At 36.9% G+C, this 21,150-nt stretch overlaps 1 protein-coding gene and 1 pseudogene across 1 annotated transcript in view; both read right to left on the bottom strand.

Moving 5' to 3' along the window:
• Positions 1–21,150, bottom strand: part of LOC118187326 (dynein axonemal heavy chain 2-like) — a 280,776-nt gene that overhangs the window by 110,462 nt on the left and 149,164 nt on the right. The window lies entirely within an intron of this gene.
• Positions 4,441–7,327, bottom strand: LOC146995921 (uncharacterized; annotated as a pseudogene).

The raw sequence follows: 21,150 nt of genomic DNA, 5'->3' as shown, positions 1-21,150 counted from the left end.
AGTTCTATATCTCCCGTTCCACTGGGCCAATTGACGAAATTCAAATTGCGTTCTTTATGTTTCGAAAGCGCGACTTAGGATATATAATAGATTTATATATAGCACTATTCTAACATAGATATTTTGATACAAAATCGGACTTTTTCTGAAATAACATACCTTTTTTTTTTTTTTTTTTTTTTTTTTTTTTTTTTTTTTCCATATTTCGATTTTACGACTCAAATTATGCCTAAATGTTAAATTTTGTAAAATTTGGTGCGCAATTTGCTGAGAAATTCAAAAATTTATCTTGGCGCAATTTTTTTCGGTTTGCGCCAAGAATAATTCACTTGGCGAACTTCTTAATATATGCAACCTACCTTTTTTACTTTGTGCATGAGCGGAAAAAAAAGTGACATCGTTCCTACTTTCAAATAATTTTAACGAAGTGCCTAAACCACATTTGATATCATTATCGTTTTAAACAAATATGCCAAATTTCAAAACGCGCCTAAATGTAAATTCACTTATATCTTAGGAAATTTATAATAAAAAAACTTAATTTTTTGCAGGTATGCTTAAAAAACATCCACTTTAAGATGATGGTAAAAATTTTATAAATTATAAATCAAAAATTTTTTCGAAAAATTTATAAAAAATTATTTAAAAATACAAATTTCAAAAATAAATAGTAAAAAATGGGCGAATTTTATTTGGAATGAACCTAAATTTCGAAATGTGAAAGGAAGAATGAAAAACGTTTAATAAAAAAGAGCTATTAATAAATATATACCAAATTTAATTAACACTGAGCAGCTAAAAATTTGAGAGCTAATTTCTTAAAAAGTACTCGTGCAATTTTTGCAAAACTTGGCATAATTTAAGTCATAGAACCGAAATATGGAAAACAATTGGTATGTTATTTTTAAAAAAGTCCGATTTTGTGTTAAAATACCTATATTAGGACACTGCTATATATAAATCTAATACTTATCCTAAGTCGCGCTTTCGAGACGTGAAAAACGCAATTTGAATTTCGTCAATCGGCCCAGTAGAACAGCAAATACAGAACTTTCTTTTTTTTTTTTTTTTTTTTTCCGCAGTGTACTTATTACTTGGTATGTGCGGAGAGTAATAAGGCCCATATCACACAGCGTTTGTTTCACACGCCGTTTGTTTCGGACAATTTTTCTGCCTGGTTTACTATTGAAAGAAAGACGTACGACTTTTTCCTGCCTTTCCAAAAAAATTGCAAGTTGTTCGTTTTCAACCAATCAGCTATCAGCTTGTTTGTAACATGGACCTTATAAGAGATAGACTAAACCAGTGGGCGGGGCGCGCGTCACCGAAATGTCGGCGAGAAAGAGTAGGGACGATCTGGTTTACTTTAACACTGAAACCTATGGCGTTTGTATCACATAACTCTTTTTAATTATTAAATGTGATACGTTGTATAGTGATGGGATTATGAAAGCCACAGTTTTTTCCAAATAGGATTTAATATATCTCATTAAAGAACTTTTCACTGCATTTCGCGCATTTTTTTCACGCGTAATTCTCGTACAAACATCTTTACTTTGGTAAAACGGTGAAAACTCTAAGCACAAAATTTATGAACTTAATTTTGCGTAAAAATAAAGTAAAATTAAATAAGATTGATAGTAAGTGATGCTTTGAAATAAATAAGGTAAAATTAAACAAGATCTGATAAAAAAAAATTTTTAATTTAATCAACATTTTCAGGCAGTGATTTTCCAAACTATAATAACATTACAAAACGATCATATTTATTTGATTATATGATAATTAAATTATTAACATTAAAGTGGATTAGTTATTTTAATAATTCATAAAATTCGGAGCATAAAATTTTCTGAGCGTAATGACGGGAAGGGAAAAAAAAAAAAAAAAGAGAGAGAGAGAGAGAAAATAAAATCTAGAAGCACTCAGATTTTATATTACGCCCAAAAGGAACTTTTTCTTTAAAGTTTTGTGTGTTACCTATATTTATTGAATATCATGTTCTTCGGCCGTAAACCACATACATTTGAAAACAGCATATCTTTAGAATTTCCTCACTGGAGATAAAACTGTTATTTTCCGTACAGTGCTCGCTCTGAACTCGTTGAATTTGTTAATCAAAAATTCGTTAAAGGTTTACAAAATATGAAATAGATTAAAACAAATTCGAAATTCGGCCGTCCAGATGCCCATGTTCGGGTGGAGGGTTACATTATTCAAAATTTGATGTGTCTAGATACCGTTGTCTTTGTCACAATGCGAGAAACATGCATGTATTCATGCAGATTCTTCATTATTTAATTTCTTTACATATAATACAGGGCGATAATATTTGATAACAACAATTTGCAAGGAGACACGGACACTTATAGTAAAACACTATAGTAATGCCGCTTCGAAACTAACAGCCTTTCTAGGCTACCGCCGCTTTGGGTTAATAAATTAAATTAACAGTAAATAAAAAAATCTTATGGAGAACTAAAAATAAATTAAAAAAAAAATAATCACTATAAAATACAAGCAAAATTAATTATCACGGTTAAATACAATTTTAATATTAGAATTAAATGTATAAAAAATTTTTAGGAATCAAAAGTGTTTATCACTATGATGTATTATGAAATATAATTAAAATAAAATTCCTTTACAGAAATTGTGCTGTAATACTCATCTCTAATTTTAAAAAAGCAGCACAATTTAGAATTTTAAGCAAAACTTTCAAAAATTCGTTTTTAAATATTATAGTACTTTTTACTTACTTACACCAATAAAAAGCATAAAAATTGTAAGAGAAAATTGCTTTTTTGAAATTTTCTATTAGTTCTGATTTAAAATATTATTTTCTAAAAGAAGTGGTTACAAATTTCCTTACAGTATAGGAAAAGCCAAAAAATATCCAGCCCTGAAAGCATGCAATAGCTTTATAATTATTTGGAACGCTAATTATGCTTGATGCTAAATTTTTAAAAATCAATCTCAATTTCAAAAATAAAAATATGTAGAAATTCTGATTTGTGAAATGAGGCGCTACAACCAGCTTTTTCTTGACAATTATACACGCTGCAATAGGCAACCAATGTTAAATTTCTGCAAGTTGTCCCTACTCCTCCTGATGTGATCAAGGTGACAGCCGGCAACGCCTCAAACGAGGGAGAAAACCTGTTTGGGTTAGTCTATTTCTTATAAGGTCCATGGTTTGTAATGACGAACCAGTTTCCTCCTGTGTTAACCCCAAAGCGATCTATGGTGATTGGGGATTCCGAGTATGGACGCGGACGAGGACGGTCGCTCGCTTTGCGAGCTCCCGCCGACACAGCTTTCAACTATGGAATTTTCTGATTCTTCACAGCAAAATGTGCAAAATACCAAATTGGATACTTCGCCTGTGCAATTGTGTACTACAGTGAGCAATTCGCAACCAGAGCAAATCACCCCTGCACCGGATGATGAACGGGAAAGACTTGTCAACCAGTTTTACGAACTCAAACATCAGTTCGAATCAATTCAGGAAGCAGAAAAACTTCATGAGACGAACACCGACTCCTTGGATACTGCCAGCTATAATCAGCTTGCCAATGCCGGTAAAGTACTTTTTCATGAGATCAACGAGATAGCGAACGTGTTAGAAGTTCCTATCTTTCACTTGCCTCCGACCAGAGATGAATTTCTAAAAATCATCGAGACTGAGTGGTTCGCTAAAATGGCCGCTACAGCCGTTGAAAATCCTTTCCCTCCCCAAACGGAGGCGAAAACGACCCACGAGATCCGAAGAAAAACTGTTTCTGCCCGTAAGCGCAAGACGCAAACAGTGGAATCTGAGGGGTTTATTACTCCCGCCACTAGAAAAATGGGAAAACCTCCCATAATTGATTTAACTGTGGATAATAACAGTAACCAAACTACTATTCAAAATTCAAATACTTCTATTTCAAATTCTCACTTAGCTAGTACTAATATTGCTAGAAAGAACAGTAAAAACAAGTATGAAACTATTAAAGAATGGCTCATCAACGGCGGAGACCCCGTCAAGGAGCAAACTTCCGAGGGAGAAACCAGTTCCGAGCAGGCACGGAGCGTTCCCCCCCTCCACCACAGCCTCAAAATCAAATCCCGGCTATTCATAGGAGGAGTAGCAAGAACTGGAAGACCCAGGTGTCTTTCTTAAGAGATATTGGTCCAAACCTTAAGAGTACTCTCACTGGACCTGTTTATGTACGCACTAATGTACACTATTCGAATCATGAATGTCGCTGCCTACGCATCTAACTGTGAATCTAAATGCCACATCTAAATTTCTGCAAGCGGTGGTTCAGCTATAATTCTATGATCAAATACTCAATCTAGTTTAAAAAGGATTTATTAAAATACTAAAATTAAAGGATTTATTAAAATACTAAAATTAATCTAATCTAGAATCTAGAATCGAATCTAATGTTACATCTCAGGAGCAGCGTTCTAGCTGCGTCATAACAAATCGAAAGTCAAGTTCTCACTGTTGCCATTTCGAGGCAGAGAAAAGTTTGTTTCTAATCAAACCGGAACTTCGGCATAGTGAAAGTTTCTAGTCAAACCGGAACATCCCGGCCCCCGTTAGACAATTGTCCAACAACATTTGGAAATGGGAGTGGACTGATATTGGAGACGGCTCGGCGAAAGATTCCATCTGAAGTTCTGACGTCTACGACTCGTACTAGTCCATCTGGATCAGGAAAGGTCTCCTCGATGCGAGCTACTGTCCACTTCATGGGTGTCTTGTTTTTATCCTTTAACAAGACTAGTTGTCCTGCCTTGAGGTTGCATCTCACTTCATTCCATTTTGAGCGGTTCTGCAAAGATATTCCACGCTCCAACGGTTCCAGAAATTAGCTCTAAGTTTTTGAATTAAAGTCCATCTAGAAGAGAAGGTCAAAGAATCTACAGAATCATTCGGTTCTGGTATCGACAAAGTGGAGCTCCTATTAGGAAATGACCTGGAGTCAAAGGCTGAAGATCTATTGGATCAGCCGAAATAGATGATAGAGGTCGAGAGTTCAAGCAGGCTTCTATTTGTGTAATTAATGTATACAGCTCTTCAAAGTTTAAAATTGTCGTTTTCGCGACCTTTGTCAAAATTCTCTTCATTGATTTTATATTAGCCTCCCATAACCCGCCAAAATACGGGGAGGAAGGAGGAATAAATCTCCATGTTATACCTTCTTCGGAACTAAAGCGCTGGATAGGATCCGATGTACAAATTCTAAAGAGTTTATCGAGAACATTCTTCGTTCCTATGAAGTTCGTAGCTTTATCACTCCAAACAATGGATGGTTTAGATCGTCTGGCAATAAACCTTCTAAGGCATGCTAGAAAGGCTTCAGTAGAAAAATCCGATACTACTTCTAGATAAATAGCCTTTGTACTAAAGCAAATAAATATCGCGATGTATGATTTAAACGTAACTCTAGATCTTTTCAAATTAGGCTCGGTGATAACTGGACCTGTAAAGTCTAGTCCTATTTTTTCGAATGGTCTAGTTATTATAACTCTATCTCTAGACAAGTCTCCCATCATTTGGTTTATGGTTTGGTTCCTTGTTCGAAAGCACGTTATGCAGTTACTTATAACGCGTCTAACTCTATCTTTTCCGGAAGGTATCCAGTATAATTGTCTAATAAGAGAAAGTGTTGTTTAAACGCCCGAATGAAGAGATTTTTTATGATAATAATCTATGAGTAATTCAGTGAAATGATGTCTTTTGGATAAAAGAAGTTGATGCTTCTGGTCTTCTGAAATATTGGAGAAACGTAGTCTCCCACCAACTCGTAAAAGTTCATCTTCATCCAGAAATACATTTAAGGAATAAACCTTACTATTACTTGGAACTGATCGTTTCGACTGCACGCACTTAATTTCAGGTTGAAATTCAGAATGTTGTACACATTTGACTAGCACCTTTGTTGCATTCTGTAGTTCAGAAGCACTCAAAAAACTTTTTCTTAATGGTGGATTGGTTCTACAGTTGTTCGCAAACCTTAAACACCACGCAGTAGTTCTAATCAATTTGCTGAATGACGAATACCTTTTAATGAATTCGTTCTCAATGGAATTTTCACCTGTGACTGTTGAGTTCACTACAGCTCCCCTTCGAAGTTCAAGCTCTTCATTATCTTTGAAATCTTTTACTGATTCTGGAAGTTTTGGCCACGAATCGATACTCTGTAATAACCACTTAGGTCCATGCCACCACATGTCACTGTTTCGTAGTTCAGATAAAGTTTTTCCTTTCGTGGAATTTGTCTTTGTTCCTCTGGTCAGCATATCAGCCGGATTTTCATCTCCAGGGCAATACTTCCAGGACTCAGGTGATGTTTTCTCACGTATTTCCATTACTCGATGTTGGATGAATGGCTTCCATTTATTTAAACCGCCCTTTATCCAATGTAACGTAACAGAAGAGTCTGACAAAAAATATACATTCATCTGGAGTCTTTTCTCTAACTGCTCTTTCACATTTGAGGCTAATCTTGGTCCGATGAGCGCCCCCATCAGCTCTAATCTTGGAAAGGACAGCTTCTTCAGTGGAGCTACTCTAGTTTTGGAAATGACAAAACTACTTCCTATTTCACTGTCCGTCGTGACGTATTCGCAGGTATATCACATCTCCATATGCCTTCTGACTTGCGTCGGTAAAGCAATGCATTTGAATATCTCTCAATTCAGACTTGTTAGTCTTTCGGAAGTAATGTCGCGGAATGTTTACATCCTGAATCGCTGACAGTTCATTAATCCATTTTTTCATTCTGTTTTCAAAGTCCAATGGTAACGGATCATCCCAATCTACCCCAAATTGCCAAATTTCCTGCATTAGTATTTTTGCCCTAATGGTGAATGGACTTATAAATCCAATGGGATCGTAAAGCTTTCCAATGGTTTTCAGAACTTCTCTTTTTGTCATTAACTTTGTTTTCCCTTAATTAGTTAGAGTTTGCGATTCTATCTTCAGAAGGTCTTCCTTGTAATTCCATTTATATCCCAATACCATCTGTTCCAGAACTTTCTGGATTTCACCATTTTCGTATTCGTCAAAAACTTCCTGCAGATTCCCACAATTTGTTTTCCATTTTCGCATGTTGAAACCAGCCGCCTTCAAATTATATCTAATATCTTCATACATGTGTTTAGCTTCGTTTTCCTCTTCATCCCCACCTATTAAGTCGTCTACGTATAAACATTCGTTCAATAGTTTAACTGCTTTTTGATTTGTTTCTTTACAGGTATTTATGTGATGTTTGATAGTAGCGGCAAGCAAAAATGGGCTGGATGTAGCTCCAAACAAAACGCGAGTCATCCTAAGTATTTTCGTGTTAGGTTTCCCATCCTTATCTGTAAGGTTATTTGCCCACAAAAATCTTACAGCATCCCTATCTTCAGGTGACAGAGAAATCTGGAGAAAGGCTTGTTCAATGTCGGCAGTAAATGCTATGCTATGTATACGAAATTGTATTAATATCTCTAACAATGGTGGATTTTAATTAGGACCGGAAGAGAGAAAATCGTTTAAAGAGTATTCATTTTTCGAATGGCTGGATGCATCAAATACAACTCTCACAGGTTTGTCAGGTCGAATAACTGACTGGTGAGGCATGTAATAAATTCTTCCTGTTTCTTCAGAACTTGGATCAATTTCCTCAGCTATACCCATTTTTAAATGCTATTCTATAACTGAGTGATACTGCTGATGAAGCAGTGGATCATTTCTTAACCTTTGAATCAGTTTATTAAAGCGAACTTCTGCATTTACGTAATTCGTTTTTAATTCAGACGAATGTTCATTCCAAGGGAGTTTAACCTCATATCGCTTTTCTTTAAATTTGATAGTTCTGTTAAAATTCTCTAAAATGTCATTATCTATTTTACTAATTTCCTTCCCTTGTTCAATTCCCAATGTTTCTAATTCCCAAAACTGCTTTAACTGTGTTGAGACCAATTTGTCGTCAACAATAATGTCCATGTTTAACAATTCACCGTTACAATCAGTCCGGCCTTGAAGGCACCATCCAAATATTGTTTCGGAAGTTATAAGTTTATTTTTAAAACGTTTAAGTCTACCAGTTATTACTTCATGATAGTAATCTGCTCCGATCAAAACAGCAATATTTTTGTCACTGAATTGACAAGAATCAGCTAATTGTAGTCATATTATCTCTTTATTAATTTTGGAAACTGGGATATCAGGGAAAGGCAAATTAGTTGCACATATTTGGTTAGTTTCTAAAGCTTCAGTTTCTATATTTAGGGATGGTTTACTTCTGTTTTCTAGTTTGACTTTAACAACATTGTAAGTTTGTTCTGTTGCCTGGTTAACCCCAAAGGCAAATACGGGCAAAGTCTCCTTTCGAATAACAGGTAATTTACACTTCTCTGAAATGTCCCGAATTATAAAACTTATCATCGATCCATTGTCTAATAGAATACGAACTGGTTCTAAATTATCCTTCTCAGAAAATGGACGTATCATCACAGTACACGTTTGTAGCAATGCACTGCGGAAGGTTTCGGTTTTTAATTGACTAATCTGAACATCTTTTTTACTGGATGGAATCGTCGACACGACCTTGTTTTTCTCCGATTTGGTTTCGAGTTGGAAACAAATAGACCTATTGTGTTTTTTATTACATATTTCGCACATTTTTCTTTCCTTACACTGCTTAATTTTATGTTGAGATTTTCGGCACAAAAAACATCGGGCTTCAGATTTTAAAATATTTCTTTTCTCCTACACGGTTTTAATTTCACAGCGCTCCGAATCGTGTAGTTCGTCACAATATATGCATTTTCTGCTAGAGACTGGAGCAACATATTCATACGGCGAACTTTTTCAAACTGTTTACTGCGCTTGTTGTTTACATTATCGTGAGCGGAGTGGAGACGATCGTTTGATTTATGTCTCCAGTTATGAATCATTCCCGCTCGGTGTTTTGTTTTTGTTTCTCTACACTCATTTAACTGCGCAGCTCTTTCGCGGCTTTCTATTTCTTTACGAATAAATTCCATTAATTCGTTAACGTTTCATGTTTGGTCAATGTTTCTACTGCGACTGTATTCTAATGTTATCTCTGATGGAATTAATTTTAACAATATTGGGCAAAGTAAACTACCGTAAGTTTCTGATACGACGTTCATTGACTTTAAGCATCTAATTTGAGTTTCACACTGATCATATAAATTCCTAAGATTTTCTATATCCCTTACATTTCTAACGGGGGAAAGATTTAACAGTTTATTCATGTGAGCATTTATTACCAAATCTTTTCTCCCAAACCTGTTAATCAACCATTCTATAGCTGAATCGTAGTTCTCATTTGTAAGCGAGAGTCCGGAAATGGCATTATAAGCTACCCCACCTAGTAATGACTTTAAGTAACTGAACTTATTTACTTTCGATAATGAGTCATTGTTATGGATAGCTGCCTCGAATTGACTCCAAAATTCCTGCCAATTGCTAGAATCACCAAAACATTTAGCGATAGTCAATTTTGGAAGGCGAATAATTTTATTATTTTCAAGTTTGGAATCTATAGCGGTTTCATTAGGATCCGAATTTTCGACTTTGTGTAATTCCCTCAAATTTTTCTTGCTCTAAATTGCCACAGTTGGATTTTTTCTTCATATTCTAGAGCGGATGAAACTTCAAGTTCAAATTCATCCTCTGGGACCTTCAAATCCTGTTCTATTTGAGTGTTTAAATCACTCAGAGTTTTTGCCTTTTCATTTAATATTTCTAAAGTTTCTTTTATTACATTTATACTAACGTCATCTTTGCTTAATTCTGTCTCAATTTTCTTTAGTACCTTGGACACTGCGGTCCTTAATACTTTGCGTTTCGATTAGCGACAAGCTTAGCGACAGGATCTTCCATAATTACTTTAAAATAGAAAACTTATCCTACCTGTTTTTTGCAGGCTTCGCACACTTCACACCGTGCTATCCATACTTACGAATCCATATTTTCGAATATTAGCCGACTTCCCGGCATATAGCACCAAAAAATGTTTATGTACGCACTAACGTACACTATTCGAATCACGAATGTCGCTGCCTACGCATCTAACTGTGAATCTAAATTTCTGCAAGCGGTGGTTCAGCTATAATTCTATGATCAAATACTCAATCTAGTTTAAAAAGGATTTATTAAAATACTAAAATTAATCTAATCTAGAATCTAGAGTCGAATCTAATGTTATATCTCAGGAGCAGCGTTCTAGCTGCGTCATAACAAATCGAAAGTCAAGTTCTCACTGTTGCCATTTCGAGGCAGAGAAAAGTTTGTTTCTAATCAAACCGGAACTTCGGTATAGTGAAAGTTTCTAGTCAAACCGGAACAGGACCATATTTAAAAATTTTTGTACAGACTGAACTGGAGTTCAGGGAGGTCACACGTTGGATGAAGCAAGCCGGCATCCAATTCAAAACTTTTGATCTTAAACAGGACCGGCCAGTCAAAATTATAGTCAGAGGCCTCCCTGTGGAAACTGATGTCGAGGACGTCAAAGAGGATTTACTGGGATTTAAAGTGCATCGCAGCGTTCGGCTTTACCAGCCCGGCTCCAGACATCCTATGCCACTTGTTTATGTACAAGTCATCCCACACCCTTTCCTCGACCAACTGTTTGCCGTCACTGACATGTGGGGCACAGAGGTCAGCATTGAGCGTTATCGCGGCCGAAAGGGCCCTACTCAATGCTTTAGGTGCCTGGGATTTTTCCATTTTTCGGAACTCTGCACTTTGCCAATCCGTTGTGTGAGATGCTCTGGACCACACTGGGCACATGAGTGCAACAAGGGTCTTGATGTACCTGCAACTTGCTGCAACTGTGATGGAAGTCATCCAGCCTCATATAAATCTTGTCCTCGACACCCAGCAAATAAGCGGTCTCGTGGAAAGAAAACCACGCTTAAAAATAGGGCAGCTGCTCAGACAGCCCCCCCTCAGGGTTCTTCTAAGCCCCAAGCACAAGATACTAAAGTACGTCCCATGCCTGCTCCCCCTAACGACGTCAACTCACCGTCGTATGCAACGGCGGTAAAGAACGCCACCGAGCACGGATTCAGAGCTCAGAATCCAAGACTGCCGGCCGCAGAAAACCCTGTAGCCCCAGCAGTATTAACCTCTGCAGAGTGTGCAAATGATTCCGAAGATATCTTCGCATCCACACTAAAATGCTTGATTGAAATCTTCCGTGACCCTACGGTAGACAAGCATATTCTGCTCCAAGCCTTCAAAAGAGCTATGCCAAAGCTTAGGCAGGCAGACGCTCTGATGAGGGCCTTTTACTTATATGAAAGCTATATCGAGCTTTCAAATTAATTTCGACCTTCATTAGAGCCATTTCTTCTGTTTTTCAGCCAAGAATCTTTTTAAACGGCCTAACATTCAATTGTGTCAGAAAACGTTCATTTACCAACTTTGAACTAACCATTGGCTCCTGGAATGCCAATGGACTTCAAAACAAGATCCATGAAGTAAGATATTTTGTGGTAGAACACGATCTTGACGTGTTTTTAGTCCAAGAGACTCATATAAACTCAGGGAATACTCCCAAAATTGGGAATTATGACATTTACTCGACGGACAGGGTGTCACAAGGTAGAAATCCGAGTGGTGGCACTTGTATTTATGTGAAACATTCGATCAAACATCACATAATACCGTCCCATGATTTAAATATTTTGGAAGCGACTATAATCCAAATTTTCCTTCAAAATTCTCCCCCACTCACAATTGTTTCAGCTTACTTACCTCCACAATCAACTGCACGTGGAAGGCCTTCTTTCCCTGTCAGTGATTTTGACAAACTTTTGAATATTTCAAATCACTTGATCATTGCTGGCGATCTAAATTCACGTCATACCGCATGGTTTTGTCCTAACAGGAACAGGTATGGCATTAGTCTAAATTCACGGTGCCAGAGTAACCATGTACAGATCATAGCTCCTACCCTCCCGACTTACTACCCTGTAAGAGGGTCCCCTGCAGTACTCGATCTGGCTGCTTCCTATAATATCTTCTTTAGGCATGAAATTGAAGTGATACAAGATTTAGACTCTGATCACTATCCTATTTTGTTAACCTTAGACGTTCAAAATCGTTACTCAAAATTACAGGAGCGAGTCTCAACAAATTGGGACGATTTTCGATTTATTTTGGAAAACACAACACTCCCTCCCATACAAATTTTCAGCAATGCGGACTTTGACAGGCAGATTAAAAATCTGGAGTCTTTACTTAAAGAAGCGAGAGCTGCGGCTTCAAAACCTATTCAGCACCCTGGTGCTAGACTCCCACCTGAGACTAAATTCAAAATTAAGCAGCGGAACTTCTTACGAAGAATCTGGCAAAGGTCGCGCAATCCCAGTATCCGCGTCCGATTTCGCAAGATACAAAACGAGATAAGGACTAAAACCCGCTTATTAAAACAAGCGGAGTGGAAAAATTAAATAATGCTCAGGAGAAGCTATTTTCCCGATTGTTGGAAAACTGCAGCAGTCGTGCTCATTCCAAAACCGGGACAAAATTTAAACTTACCCGTCAATTGCAGACCAATTAGTCTGCTCTCGTCTCTCTCAAAAATCTACGAGTATGTCTTGCTTAATCGCCTGAATGAATTCTGTCGAGAGCAAATTTGATCATCCAGGAACAATTCGGCTTCCGACCTAAACACTCCACTGTACACCAGTTATTACGTGTAGTGAAATTCATTCATGAAGGCTTTCGCAAGCGAGAGAAAACTGGTATCGTCTATTTTGACGTAGCCAAAGCCTTTGATAGGGTTTGGCATGACGGACTTATCTACAAGCTCATGCGGCTTGGTTTCTCGACTCATTTCATTAAAATTATTAACTCGTACTTGACCGGACGAAGTTTCCGTGTGCGAGTTAACCACGAATTCTCCACTCCCCGCCCAATCTATATGCCGGCTGTCCACAGGGCAGTCTCGTCGGGCCTTCAGTTTTCAACCTCTACGTAAATGACATTCCTAAGGCCCCCTAGTATCCATCTTGCTTTATATGCGGACGATACAGCCATCATCGCACAACATTCCAACAACACCTTCACGGTAATCTCTACATTACAGAGTTACCTTTCAGCCTTAGAACTCTGGCTCGGTTTGTATAAAATCAAAATCAATGTCGCAAAATGTGCTGCTACTCTGTTCATCCGAAGAAATATCCCCCGTTTAGATAACTTAATTCTCTTCGGTGAACCTATTCCCTCGGTTTCTTCATATAAATATCTTGGTGTATTACTTGATTCAAAATTAACTTGGCAACCTCACATTCAAAAAATCATTGCGAATGCGACGGCTGTCAAATCCAATCTGCGCCCCTTCTTCGCTTTAAATAGCGACCTGTCAATTGACTACAAGATTTTGCTCTACAAGTCTATCAAGACCTGTTCTGACTTATGCATGCCCCATTTGGGGCCCATCAGCACTGACTAACAGAAAACATGTCCAAACTTTTCAATCTAAATTGCTTCGGCAAATACTCAAAGCTCCGTGGTATATAAGGAACGAAGAAATTCATTATGATCTCAAAATTATGCCCATTAATCGCTTTATACAGCGACTTTCGGAAAACTTTTTCAAAAATATTCAACATGTTGCAAATCCTGTGCTGCATATGCTACCTGTATATGATCCTGCAGTCGCCTCATCTAGGAAGAGACCGAGATCGGTTCTCAACCCGGATTACGCTGCAAACCCATTTAAACGGGCAAGGTATGCTCACATTGACATGCATGTGAATAATTACTTCTCATTCCTTCCCCTTCCCGCCTCTCGAGTCTTGAATGCTTTGATCTTTCTTTGCGAACGGACGGGGGGGAACGCTCTTACGCGTCGAAAAAGTTGCTGTGTCAGTTGGTCAGCTGACGGAGGGAGCAGTTTCGTTTCCGCCCGCTATTCAGTGCGGTCTTTAAGGCCAAATGATTGACACCTCTTAAGCGGGTGCTAAAAGCAAGTAAAAGGTCCTTTTAGAAGGGCTGAAAGAGCTATTTTGAAGTAGAGAAATAGACAATTGACTTTAGATTTAAAAATTAGGTTCAGTCGCCTGCGACTGTAAATATCAAGGAGACACCTGCTTTTATTTCCTAGTCTTTAGCAAAAATTTTGTTTAAGATGGCTGCCCCTATCTAATTTATTCTGGCTCTTATTTGGGCGCAAAATTAGACCTTCTGAGTTTTTATATTTGTTTTCAGTGTGAAGGCACTTATTCTTAAAAGCTTTTTTCGGCTTAAAAAATTTTTTACCGCATTAGAAAATTCCCTCTTTTGATGATAACATTTTATTCTTCAGATGATGTGGAGGTAAAGGCGTTTATGCCTAAGAACTCCGTAACACGAACTTCCTTGATCCTATGGTGATTGGCTGTTGTGACAAAGCAGAAGAATTGTTCCAAACGTTGTTCTTCCGAAACAGAACGACGTGTGATAACAGCCTTAGGAGGGGAAAAAATTGCTAGAAACTGCAGAGTACAGTTCAGTCAGAGGCGTGGATTCCATTGTAGACGGCTAGCGTGATCTGTGTGTCTGACGTGTTTTCTTGATATTCAGCGTGAAATGTTGGGTGATGTCAAAATTACGAAATATAAAAAAAAAAGTCAATTTCTTTGGAGGTTTAAATAAAAGTTTTAGACTGTCTTAAAAACGACAAGTTTCAGCGGGGAACCGGTTTGAATGAAGTCACACTGAGAACCATTAAAAAAGTAAAGTAAATAAGGTAATCGGTGTCTTTTGAATCAAAAGTTAGAAAAAAAATCAACATCATATACAAGAAATGTTATTATAGAAAAATGGAAAAAACTCTATCCAATATGGATAGAAAATAATATGCAAAAAAGAATTCCAACAAATGCAAAATTATTAAGAAGATGGCTTTAAGATTTAACATGCAGATTAAAAAACGGGAATCGGGTGATGTTATGGAAACTCCGTCTGTTCGAAATAAAGCGGATGAATTTTCTGCAAGCACGAGATGGCTGTTCAAATTTCTTTGAAGACATGCGAAGCCTGACATTGAAATAAAAGAATGAGGCTATATATCCGCTGATGAAACAACAACTGAAGAATCTTTTTTCTAAATTATCTAAAATAACTGAAGATGGATAATACACTAGAGGCCAAGTTTTCAGTGGAGATGAAACAGATCTATTTTGGAGATAAATGCTGAAAAGTCCTGTTACATTTTTAAAAGCTTTTTTCGGCTTTTAAAAATGTAACAGGAAATTTTTAAGGTACGCAATGCTTCAGGAGATCATTACCTTTACTTATTAATCAAGTAAATTGTCCACGTGCGATGAAAGGCTGGGTGGACATAAATTATGATGACAAAGTCACCACAGAGCCCTTAATTCCGGCTAGGCACGAAATTTCTTTATACGAATGGTTCCAAAACGGAGTTTGGCACAGGTAGCGGCTTCTGCGTCATGCGAGGCAATACTATCTGCTACATTTGATCACAGAGGCTGTCAGATTACAATAGTGTATTTCAGGCGGAACTTGTAGCAATTAAAGCAGCATTAGATTATATTAAGCAAACTCTAACAGGACCAGTCAGAATACTGAGTGATTCAGTTTCGAGCCTACTGGCCATTAAAGAACTCAACAGCAAAGCGGATTCTGTCCACATTATTAGGGATGCTCTACTTCAGATTCCCGAGTCCCAACGACCGTACTTGAGCTGGGTTCCCGCGCATGTAGGCATTGCTGGAAACGAAGAGGCCGATAGGCTTGCTAAGCTAGCAGCTAACGACTTGAATATGCCTGTAACACCCCTAAAAGCACCAGTTTCCTATTTAAAAATGATTACCGAGTTAGAAATTTGGCAACAGAGATGGAGCAACTCCACCACAGGCCGCAGAACCTTTCGTTTCTTCCCCAAAGATGGTCTGAATGTGGTCACTAGAAGTGCTCATCTTACACATTTCTTTACTGGACACGGACCATTTCCAAGCTATTTACGGCGCTTCAGATTAGCTACTTCAGACAGTTGTAGATGTGGAACACTAGGTGATCCGGATCACTTTGCTTTCGAATGCTCTCTCACGATACCATTTCATTTAAAAAAACCCTCTGAAGTACACTGGTCCGGGTGGTCAGACACCCTCAAGAGAAGTAAGCTCGCATTTAATCAGATTCATCGAGTAATGGACATTTGTGCTCGTGAATTCTGTTGAACAGAAGCGGTGTCAACAGCAGCTACAGGCATTTCTATACCAACAACTATAGAAGATCAGTAGCTTTCATAATTCTTACCTTACAAATTTGGTATCTTACTATATACGATAATATTCAACTACTGAAATTAGGACAATTTCAGAGACTAATGGCATGCCATTGTACCTATGTTACGTATATGCATGACAGCCATGTTTAGTGCAGTACATGAATAACTTTGCTGGAACATGTTACCTCCTAGATGCAGATTACCACAATCAATGTCTGTCTATTTGTACTTCAGTGTCGCTTCTATTCATTATTAATCTTTAAATTTTATTGTGTTTACTTAATTTTTGTATTGTATTATGTGTATTTCAATTTGCATATTGTCTTAGTGTATTGACCTGTTAGGTAGTAAATGCGTTGTATTATGTTTTCAAATTAAGTTTGCGGTATAATAGTAAATACATATATAGAGCTCTCGGCTAGTACCATGAAATATTGTGTGCAAATATTTTGTAACAGTTTCTAGTATTGTGCAAAATGCAACAGTTTCTAACAAATATTCATGGCCACAGAACCAACTTTCTGATAAGCACATTGTATACTGATTGTTATTTTGTAGTATTCGCCATTTTATTTCAGTGTGTGTACAGTATTCCATTAAGTATCTTGTATAATTTTTTTTCCTATTAATTTGGAGTGTAATAGTTGTCGTATAACGATAAGTAAGTGTGATGTATAATAGTAGTATTGAACCAGACTTTCTTGGTTGTAGAACTTTGTAAATATGTATTGAAATGTTTTGCTGGATTTAATGTTTTGAAATGACTTGTATTCTAACTCTGCTACAATATATTATATTCCTAATTTCACTGTGACTGTTTCCAAAGGTTATTGTCTAGTGTTCTTTTGATTAGTTTTAGCGTTACAGTACAGCATCATGTACAGAATTGTCTACTTTTCTGATACGAGCAGTGTATATGTTGTGTTTTATTTGTAGTACAGTAGAAGTCTGATAATCCGGCACGTTCGGGACCGGCTCGGTGCCGGACTACCGAAAATTCCGGTCTATCGGGCGGTAATTATAAGAACAATTAGGTTAATAATTAAACTAAAAATACAGTATGCAAATACATACAACAAAGTTTACTTTACATTTCATATAATGTATGTACACGTACTGTAAAACATATTTCACTTAGATTTAAAAAAGTCACGAATGTCTTTTTGTTTTCTTGACTTTTGGCGTTTAGTATAAAATTTATTTCTAATGATATGGAAATCAATAAATTCTGAAGCACTGTAGCTAGTACTAGCCTCGGCAAAAGAGATAAACTTATTTAGTGATTCTGCAGCTTCTGCCCAGCTGATTTTTCCTTTTCTTCCGTTTCGGCATCTGAGTCATTTTCTTCAAGATTTTGAGTAGGCTGAGGGTTTACTACAATGTTGATAATGTCCTCATCGGTTAGTTCTTGTTCAACAGGCTCATTCTCGTCGATTAAAAGCCACTCCTCTACCTCATCTTCAGGCAGGTTCTTCAAGGGATTGTCAGTACTTCTAACGACATCCAAAACTTTGGTCAGAGCGTCTTGATGGTTTTCTTCTTCATCAGTCTGTAGAGTTAGGTCAGATGCAGGGTTTGCAGCTGGCCAAAGTTTTCTCCAGCATTTTTGGAGTGTTGTATTTTTTACCTGGTTCCAAGACTGTGCAATAGCATGGACGGCATCTTTTACTGTAAACCTTTTTTGAAAATCAGTCACGTCACAGTCGGCATTTAACAGGCCTTGAATAAAAGACCTTCTATAAAAGCATTTAAAATTTTGAATAACCCCTTGGTCCATGGGTTGAATCAAAGATGTTACGTTAGGTGGGAGCAGAATTATTTCCAGAAACTAACTCATCTACTGGCGGATGGGCTTTGCAATTGTCCAAAAGAAGGATGGCTTTAGTATCTTCTGGTAGACCAAGGCTTTTGAAGGATAGCCCTGTTTCATCAGCATTGTAAATCTGTTCAGGTGTTAAATCATTATCAGCCACGATTTTCTCAAACTCGTCTTTGTATTTTTCTGCAGAGTTTTGGTTTGCTGAAAGGGTTTCTCCAGTTACATCAAGTCTTCGAATTCCATGCCGAAACTTAAAGTTTCTGAGCCAACCATCAGAATAATTACATTCACTTTCAGCAACTCCTAAATCTTGGCCGAATTTCTTTGCCTTTTCAACAATCATTGGCCCTGTTACCGGCTTTCCTTCAGAACGTACTGCACTAAACCATTTGAACAATACACTATCTAGCTGTTCCAGTTTTGGTTTTTTTAATGTTTGTCTAGTCTATTGTCTAATGAAGCCAATTTTTCAGTTGTTACCGATTGAGAAGCAAACTTCATTAGTTCATCTTTTTGTTTTTTAATGTCATAAATAGTTGATGAGCCAATATTAAACTCATTCATTAAAACATTTCTATTCTCGCCTTTTTCTAGCCGTTTGATGATTTCTAGTTTCTGATTGAGAGTCAGTATTACGTGTTTTCGTTTCTCTCCTTTTGAACTCGAAGGCTTAGGTTTTGAAAACATGGTCACTGTACAGTTAGAACGAAAATCACTTTTTTTATAAACAGTTTCAAAAGTTACGTTTACTGCGATGTGAAGGGACACAAAACAACAACGCACAAAAAAATGGCGAAGACGCTTCGTGATTGATTAACGGAGCTGCACTGCACCTGAATTTGTTGTGACAGCTGAGACTAGCCGGCCGCTAATTGTTTCCGAACAATACCGAGCACTTCCGGATGATCTCGAACTACCCCGAAAACTTCCGAATAGCTCTCGAGCGGTTTTATTTGCTTTAAAGACACACTTTTGGAGAAAACCAAAATTTTTACAATTTTCCGGAGCGATGCCGGACTATCGGGCATTCATTCCGGACTGTTGGATGCCGGACTAATGGACTTCTACTGTATCAGCTTTACTATGTCAGTGTGTATTTTTCTGATACGAGCAGTGTATATGGTGTGTTTTATTTGTAGTATCAGTTTTACTATGTTAGTGTGTTGTTCAGTATTATAGTAATATATTGCATAATATGTTTTTTTTTCATTAATAATGTGCGGAATTATAGTAAGTGTATAATATTAAGTTAGTGTGATGTATAACTGCAGGCTTGAAATTCCATTGTTAGTCTTAAATTTTACTGTTTTTGTTTTACCTTTACCAGTTTTGTATCAATGCAGCTTTGTACTTCTAAGTAATTTTTTTTTTTAATCTATGCTATCAGGAATGTCATATGTATTCAAGGTAGTCCTTTTTATTCCCTATCTAGATGTGACTCTGTAATCTTTTTTTTTAATTTAGACTTAATAAATGTCTGCAGAGCGGACATTATACTGCAAGGGCTTGTTCCCGGTCATTAGTCCTCCTTAGCAGTGTAAAAGTAAAAAAAAAGTACTTTGGAAAGAAAACGCATGGACAATAGCTAGAATGTTTACCAATTGGTTCAGCAAATTTTTTCTCCACGAAAATTATGGCACGAAAACATATGGCGGATGAAGATAGGCTGTTCAAAATTATCTTATTTGTAGACAATGCACCTGGGCATCCTACATTGGAACACCCAAATATAAAAGCTTTACTCCTACTGTGTAATACAACAATCTTCATTCAGTTGCAAGATATGAGGACTATTGCGACATTTAAATCACAGTGTATTAAAAACTTTCCAATACATTCCGTACACACTTGATAAGCACAAAATACGTACAATCATGGACGCATGAGAAAAAATTCACTTATGAACTATGCGTACAGTGTGTTGATATGGCGTTATCAGAATTAAAGACATCAAATTTGAATGCATGTTGGAGACCAGTTTGGCCAGAATGTGCTAAACCTAACCGTATTACTAGTTTGGCCAGAATATGCTAAACCTAACCGTATTATTGCATCATAAATGTGGCACATGCAATTGTTCTAGAAGGCTTTGAAGAATTTAAAGACTGAACAGGTAGCTGAATGAATTCTGACGAAGTTTTCAACAATGAAGTAATGCATGAAACTGCTTATGGGGTCACACCACAGCCAAGGAATTTGTGACAATGGCAAGGAAGGTCCAATAGCAGTGCATTTGATCCTTGAAAGCCTGCAACTGGTTAATAAGCTTGGAAATAATTTTATAATACAAGATCACAACGTATGAAAAGTTGTACAATTTCAGCATGATTTCACAGCTTCAAGAGTTATGCAAGGAACACAAGGGAGGGAAATAGTCACAGAAATTGATAATTGATTTTTTGTTTAAATCCAGTAAACTCAAAAATAAGGAAAGAAATATAACAAAGGCTTTGGATATCTCAAATGATAAAAAGGATGTCATACCGAACGTGAGTATAAGGGTATGTTTATTAGGGTGAGGGTGGGTAAGAGTATGCATGAAGTTTTTTCTATGTTGGCAACAGCTCAAGCAAGAACGAGTTTAGTCATACAAACACATGTGTTTACAGTCCCTCAAGAAACTGCCATTAGCATTTCTTTCCGCGTTGTCTTTGATTTATAAGGTAAAACATGATTTCGCTATTGTATGATTCGCATATAATTTTTCAGCTAAGAAATCATCATGTTTTTTAAATGAAGACTTAATTCTAACTTTAAAAGTTATTGGTATTATGATGGCTGTTCCCTCTCAAACAACGCAGCCATGTTAGAATTAAATTGTCGTGCACGGTGTTACTTTCTATAATCGATTTAACAAATCAATAGCTTGGCGGCTAAGAATAGCCGCAGACAACATGCGCGTACTCTTAGCGCTATATAATTTAACATAAGTCTTGACACTAGGAGAAATGTTTTAGAACTGTAAATCTAAATTTTATATTTTTTACTAATTACTAATTATGATAACTTAGGAAATAACATTAACAATTTAGTAAATAATTTAATAAACTAAATTTTTTTGGCTTG

Source organism: Stegodyphus dumicola, chromosome 8 (genome assembly GCF_044657685.1).
Source record: "Stegodyphus dumicola isolate Sdum_Otavi_A_Nest chromosome 8, ASM4465768v1".
Classification (NCBI taxonomy): domain Eukaryota; kingdom Metazoa; phylum Arthropoda; class Arachnida; order Araneae; family Eresidae; genus Stegodyphus; species Stegodyphus dumicola.
This window is presented reverse-complemented; position numbering and strand designations above follow the sequence as displayed.